At 40.5% G+C, this 7,864-nt stretch overlaps 1 pseudogene across 1 annotated transcript; it reads right to left on the bottom strand.

Moving 5' to 3' along the window:
• Positions 1-4,258: 4,258 nt before the first annotated feature.
• Positions 4,259-5,171, bottom strand: LOC718596 (small ribosomal subunit protein uS15m pseudogene; annotated as a pseudogene). The gene has a single exon (XR_003726978.2). The product of XR_003726978.2 is annotated as a small ribosomal subunit protein uS15m pseudogene (transcript).
• Positions 5,172-7,864: the final 2,693 nt, after the last annotated feature.

Below are 7,864 nucleotides of genomic sequence, written 5' to 3'. Positions count from 1 at the left end.
TAGTAGAAAATATTTTCAAGTTATTCATCTGACAAAGGATTATTATACAGAATATACAAAGAACTCAAACAACTCAACAGTAAAAATGAAAATAATTCAATTTAAAAATGGGTGGCCGGACACAGTGACTCATGCCTACAATCCCAGCACTTTGGGAGGCCAAGGCAGGCAGATCACCTGCGGTTAGGAGTTCAAGACCAGCCTTACCAACAAGGAGAAACCTCATCTCTACTAAAAATACAAAATTAGTGGTGGCACATGCCTGTAATCCTAGCTACTGGGGAGGCTGAGGCAGGAGAATTGCTTGAACCTGGGAGGTGGAAGTTGCAGTGAGCCGAGATTGCACCATTGCACTCCAGCCTGGCCAACAAGAGCAAAACTCCTTCTGAAAAAAAAAAAAAAAAAAAAAAAAAGATCTGAATTGTCATTTTCAAAAGAAGAGATACAAATCGCCAACAGATATATGAAAAAAATACACAACATTACTAATCATCAGGGAATCAGGGAAATGCAAATCAAAACCACAAGACATATTATCTCACCCCAGTTAGAACGGCTATTTTCAAAAAGACAAAAAATAAGAAATGCTGGCAAGGATGTGGAGAAAGGGAAACTCTTACATACGGTTGGTGGGAATGTAAAGTAGTACAGCCATTATGAAAACCAATATGTAGGTTCCTCACAAAATAAAAAATTTAACTACCACATCACCCAGTAATCCCACTCCTGTGTATATATTCAAAGGAAAGGAAATCAGTATGTTGAAGACATATCTACACTCCCATATTTACTGCAGTATTATTCACAATAGCCAAGATAAGAAATGAACCTAAGTGTCCATCAACAGAGGACTGGATAAAAAAATTTGGTATATATACAAAATATAATACTATTTAGATATGAAAAAGAATGAAATTCTGTCATTCATGACAACATGGATGAATTTGTAGGACGTTATGTTAAATAGAGTAAGCCAGGCACAGAAAGATAAATAGCAATATGTGGTAGCTAAAAAAGGACCTCATTGAACTAGAGAATGGAGTAGTGGTTGCTATTCTATATAGAGGAAGGGTAGGGTGGAAGAGAGAACAGCCAAATGTTGATTAATAGATACAAAAGTACAGTTAGATAGGAGGAATAAGGTCTAGAGTTCTATAGCATTATAGGGTGACTATAGCTAAGAACGATTAGGCTGGGTGTGGTGACTCACGCCTGTAATCCCAGCACTTTGGGAGGACAAGGCGGGTGGATCACCTGAGGTCAGGAGTACAACACCAGCCTGACCAACATGGAGAAACCCCACCTCTACTAAAAATACAAAAATCAGCTGGGTGTGGTGGCGTACGCCTGGCACGTCTGTAATCCCAGCTACTCGGGAGGCTGAGGAAGTAGAATCACTTGAACCCGGGAGGTGGAAGTTGCAGTGAACCGAGATCACGCCATTGCACTCCAGCCTATGTGACAGGAGTGAGACTCCATTTCCAAAAAAAAAAAAAAAAAAAAAAAAGAACAATTTATTGCATATTTTCAAATAGCTAGTAGAGTGGACTTTGAATGTTTCCAACCCAAATCAACGATAAATATTTGAGGTGATGTATATGCTATTTATCCTGATTTGATCATTATACATTGTATACATGTATCTAAATGTCACACTGTACCTCACAAATATGTGTAATTATTATGTGTCAATTAAAAGTAATAATAAAAGCAAAAAAAAAAAAAGGTAAAAATGATACACCTGTATAAGGCACTTGCCACTTAATCAGTGAGTAAATGGTGAGTGAGTGTGAAGGTCTAGGATGTTACTGTACACTACTATAGACATTATAAACACTGTACATTTAGTATAACTAAATTTATGTAATAAATTATTCTTTCTTCAATAATTAAGTAACCTTAGCTTAGTGTAACTTTTAAATTTTATAAACTTTTAAATTTTTAAAAACTTTTTGACTCTTTTGTAATAGCACTTCCCTTAAAACACAAATACAAACTGGGTGCAGTGGTGTGGGGCAATGCCAGCTACTCAGGAGGCTGAGGTGGGAGGATCATTTGAGCCCAGGAGTTCAAGACCAGCCTGGGCAAACATCAGGAGGCCAAAAGAAAAAACAAAAACAAAACAACCTCCGCCCACAAACACATCGTACAACTGTTCAAAAATATTTTATTTCTTTATATTCTTATTCTATAAACTTTTTTCTACTAAATTTTTTTTGATTTTTTACTTTCTAGACTTTTTTGTTAAAAGTGAAGATACAAGCACAAGCACACACATTAGCTTAGGTCTACACAGGGTCAGGGTCATCAATGTTACTGTTCTTCGCCTCCACATCTTCTGCTACTGAAAGGTCTTCAGGGGCGTTAACACTCATGAAGCTGTCACCTCCTATGATAACATTGCCTTCTTCCGCAATACTTCCTGATGGACCTCCCTGAGGCTGTTGTACATTAACTTTTTTTTTTTTTTGGTAAGTAAAAGGAGTACACTCTGAAACGATAAAAAGTATGGTAAATACGTAAAACAGTAATATAATGTTTATTATCATTATCAAATGTTATGTACTGTACATAATTGTATGTGGCAGACTTTTCTAGGACTGGCAGCACAGTAGATTTATTTATACCAGCATCACCACAAACACATGAGGAATGCGGGGTTGTGCTACAAAATTGTGACAGCTATTAATACAATGTTACTAGGTGATAGGAATTTTTTCAGCTCCATTATACCCTTATGGGACCACCCGGGTATATGTGGTTTGTTGTTGATTGATAGTTATGTGGCACACCACTGTATAAAATCTTTAATTAACAGATTAAATATCAAAATCTAGTGACAGATTTACTTAGTATCATAATTTTATAGTAACATTGAACAAAAATGATATTTCAAGATATTTATAACACCATAAAGTTAATTGAAAATATCTGTGAATTCTATTGGTGACAGTCATGGGTACAACTAATACTGCAATGATTTATCACCTCCATTCATAAATAAAGGAAATACTAGATTTTCACTTACAGATTAGTGAAAATAAAAACGCAGGTTTTTTTTTTTTTTCTCCATCTGAGTTCATGGCTTTGAGGAATCTATTTCTGTTCCATGAGATCTTGCACACTTTTCACCTTTTACTTTTTAATTTGCCTCATCTACCACCATTTTCTCTTATTTTGTAGGAACCCCCCAGCAACAGGCTTTAGAAGGAGGTTGAGGGAAGTGAGGAATATGGATGAGTGCAGACCCCGACTCCTGGACTGATGCTTGGCATTCTGCCCTCCATGCTTCTTTTCTTTCCCACACTTAATGCTCTGCATTCCCGGGCCCAGTCTGCTGGTGTAAGTAACTCCCCAGCCATAAAAATCAGTCCTAGTCACAGAGGGCTTGGACCTTGTCTTGGTTTCCCTCTGTGTTTTGTTGATTTGTCTACATGACCTACCCATAGCTAGCTGTTCTCTCCTCCTTATGATCCTGAAACTTGTCATGTTGGAAAAGTGTTTTGCTGTAGACATCCTGAATCATCCTGAATCTGGGCAAGGCCTTTGAATGTATAAGAATTGAAATTGTTTTCCAGTTTCAACTTCCATAGATCCTAGAAGGTAAAATACAACCATGCATTTAAATACTACTGGTAAGTCAGAATATCGAAGACTTTGCTATGGAGGAGTACTCAAGGATATTAGTAATATATTGTTGGTATTGTGAAGCTAAACAATAAAAGTAATTGTTTTATTAAGATGGGAGCAACTATTTAGTCTCTGCAACATTCTCTCTTCCTTTCCAATGCCTGGAGGAAGGCAGTACAGTGGAACTCTCAGTGGTGAGAAAAAGATGTTTTCTGCCTTTGATGACACTGCTGTTTTCATAGTGCATTTCTTGCTGTGGGACTCTTGCTGATTCTCTGCCCTAGAGGTTGAGGGCAGAGATGTTCCAGTTCTCTTGACGAGGTCCCAGGAGAATGGGAGTGTACTGGATTCTGGCCAGGGCCATTTATTCTTGAAGAAATTAGAAACCAGTGGTGTATTGCTCTGCTTATTCAGAAGGAGTAAGAAATAAACTAGCATGTGACAGGGCAAGGGAGTTAATCTCAATCTAGACAAGCTTTTATGTTTCTAGGCCTGAGTAGGTGATAAAAATGAAGGCAGGAGAGGAGAAATGATTGGTAATACACGTACACACACAGACACACACACACAGAGAGAGAGAGAGAGAGAGAGACTGATAAGGCACGTTTCTATTCAGCAAAGGTTGTTGTTTTCTTTTTTTGAAATGATTAAACAGAATTTATTGGCTGTCTTTGAGTGTCTCTGGTCCAGTGTTGGCAGGGCTGTCTGGGTTCCTCTGCTTTGCTTGTTTTTGGGCTGCTGCTGCTGCAGCCTTTAAGGCTCTTTTTTGCTTCTTCAGCTTTTGAGTCTCCTGAAAAACCCGAACGCACAGAGCCTTCTTGGTGGGCTCTTCGGTAATACAGAGAGGGGAAGGTGTACTCAATCCCCAGCTCCCTGCAGATCTTCTCAAATACATCATAGTTGGTGTTACGGAGGTTTTTGAGCATCTTTTTCCTCTGGTCAATGCTCATCAGCAGATAGCATTTGTGGGCTTTGTCCTTTCGATGTTTCTGCATGTGTTCTTCATAACTGCGAATCTTGACGGACAAGACAACAATTCGAGCCTCCAGGGATCTGGTGTCCTCCGGGTTTGCATCAATCTTCTTCATCAACTGTTCTTGCTTCATTTTTAGCATCTCCGTCTTGTTGGCCATTTCCAAAGACAAGAGTCTTTTCACGACATCATCAACCTTCTCAATTCCAGGGACATTCTGGTAGTCTTTGAGCAGTGTAGAAGGAGGTGGGTCATCATCCTGCCCAGGCTGGGCTGGTTTCTGGATGACATATCCGCGCGCGGCCTGGAGGAGGAGACTTCGAGGCTACAGGCCCGGCTGGTTGAAACGACACTTGGCGCTCCCACCGCCCGGCAGCCCGAGGACTGGGGCCTGGGTCCCAATCAAACTCAGCGCCCTCCACGCGACCCTGAGCATGATGACCTCTAACCCCCGCGGGGCCCGCGCTGCCGCCGCCGTTCCCTTTGCGGCGCGGGTCGGGTTACATGGGCGCCGCCATGCTGGCCCAGGCTCGATCAAGGTTGTTGTTTTCATGTGGAGTTAGAATTCTTTCCCTTGATTTCCTCTCAGTTCTTATTTTTTTGATTAAGAAAATTAAAAATAAAGCATCAGAAAAGTACAGCTAATTATATAATAAACATCCACACACACCACCCAGCTGGATAACCATTACTGAGGAGAGAAGGTCCCATCGGGAAGCTCTGATAAGCCAATGAAGATGTCTAGAAAGAAAGGGTCCCTATTAACCATCTTCCTCATCCAGAGAATATGAAGCCATCAAATGAGGTAAGAACTAGTCTATTCCCTTCATCTTTCTCCCTGCCAAACTCCTCCCATTTTCGGGGAGAACAAAACATCAGGTATTGAGTAGAAGAGAGAGGTGAGAGGGGTGGAGGGTAGAGAGCAGAAGGCCGGATCTTCCCATCCTACTGCAGGTTTCCAGGCTCAGCTGGTAGAGGGGAGATTTACTACTAAGTGAAGTTGTAAGTTTCAATGATTTCAGGGGATTGTGCATTCTTTTTTATTTTATTTTTTTGAGATGGAATCCTGCTCTTGTCGCCCAGGCTAGAGTGCAATGGCGTGATATCGGCTCACTGCAACCTCTGCCTCCCGGGTTCAAGCAATTCTCCTGCCTCAGCCTCCTGAGTAGCTGGGATTGTAGACGTGCACAACCACACCAGACTAATTTTTGTATTTTTAGTAGAGACAGGGTTTCACCCTGTTGGCCATGCTGGTCTCGAACTCCTGACCTCATGATCCGCTCGCCTCGGCCTCCCAAAGTGCTGGGTTTACAGGCATGAGCCACCGTGCCCGGCCTGGGATTATGCATTCTAATCACTAAACTGAGACTGTGTTTGTGACTTAAAATGGCTGTGAGGCTTTTCCATTATTTAAGAGTGAATAGGAAAGCCTTGGGACTCCCAGTTTTCATTCAGGGGCAGGGAAGGTGACTTTCACTGAATAAATGTTTAAAGAAAACTGTGGGAGAAAAAGTCAAGTTGAGTTTTGGTTGCCAGGAGTTATGCTTGTTTCAGGTATCGCCTAGAAAGCACTTAACCAAATCCAAGATGCCACCGATACTAAGGCAAACTATAATTTTAAATGCCCCTAAGAAAGAAAAATATTGCTATTATGATTACATAAACATGAATGCAAAAATCCATGATGAATAAAATATCAAAATTTTAAAGGATCGGTATTACTGATTTTTCCTTTTGCCTCAGTCTTCAAAATGTCTCAGCATGGTATTGTAACTGTTCTTTATTTAAATTTTTGATATGTAATTCATTGTGTTTTTTTGCATTAATTTAAAAATATTGCATTAAAACATTACATATCTTCATTTTTGAGTTTTTGAGTGCTCCAATAAATTTTGCACTTGAAGCAAGTGTCTTCCTCACCTCACCCACCTCATCCACTGCACCCTAGCTCCTCTGTGAGATATACATGTGGATAGAAACAAAAAGAAGAAAAGAGGAAGAAAGAAATATAAAATCCTTTTGCTTATTTTCTTGCCTGTGTAATTGCAGATGGGAGAAATATTTGCATACATTTCTCAAACAGGAATTTCTTTAAAGCACCAGCTGGAAAATATCAGAGATGGTCTAATTGATAGCCCTAGATAACACTGAAGAGGGAGGTCTAATCTTTTCTTTGAAAAGACTCCAACATACTGCCTGGGATGACAAAAGTCCACAATAAACAGCTAAATTGGTGCTTTCGATGGTGCTGATATTAAAGCATGAACCAAAAATCTTATTGTTTTGATTTCCTCATCCCTGCCATTGAAAGAAATTCCCTCTAGTACCAATGAAAGTATAGAGGGAGATTTATGATACTTGTGTGTAATATAATATACCAAGTATTATATGGTATAGCTCTATACCATTGTCATCATCTCTTAATTCTCATAATATTTCTCACTTGATTCTTAAAACTACCACAGAGGGCAGAGAGGGAAGGTGTTGCCCCATTTTATGGACAAGGCTTCAGCCTCATTTTTCAGACAAGGCTGATCCAAGTCACATGACAAACTGCTACAGAATGGGAACAGGAACTCTGATCTTTCAATCTCAAGGGCAGTCCTTTTCCTGTACACAGTGCTGTGTGCCTCTGAAGACATGTGGAGAGACACTGTAAGTGGCTGCATATGAGGGATTGCAGCTATAATCTGAGCTGGTTAGCAGCTGATCTCCCTGAGGCTATATGCAGTCTCCTAGTGCTGTTTCATATTAAACATGTTTGGGTGTTAGTCACTTGGCTGGCACATACCAGCAAAGTGATTGCTTTAGCCCTGCTTGAAAATTCTAGGTCCTCCCTTTGCCTGGGGGTAGCAAAATCAATGCAAACCTCAGCTATAATCTTGCAGACATTCTGGGGCTGACTTTGTTTCACTTATACATATTATATTTTCAGTAAAAGATCAATGGATGAATTAAGTATTATTACTCTTTACCTCAATGTGCCATCAAAGCTGTTCCTGTGAATGCCACCCCTTCCAAGGAGAGACTGGCGGATCAACAGGGTTTAGTCTCACAAATCAGTGGGATCCGGGTATAAGTATTTGGCTGCATTTAAACCTGCAGGTGGAGAGGCAGGTTCCGTGTAGCCATCCCCTATCAGGGAGGGGACTAATTCTTCTCAAGCCTTGTGCCTGGGTGCCCAAGTCACTGGCAACAGGTGTTGTGGAGGGATGGAAAGCCTTGTTCTTGCATGTCAGGCAGGTGAATGGAGTCTGCTTC

Source organism: Macaca mulatta, chromosome 2 (assembly GCF_049350105.2).
Source record: "Macaca mulatta isolate MMU2019108-1 chromosome 2, T2T-MMU8v2.0, whole genome shotgun sequence".
NCBI classification, from domain to species: Eukaryota; Metazoa; Chordata; class Mammalia; order Primates; family Cercopithecidae; genus Macaca; species Macaca mulatta.
This window is presented reverse-complemented; position numbering and strand designations above follow the sequence as displayed.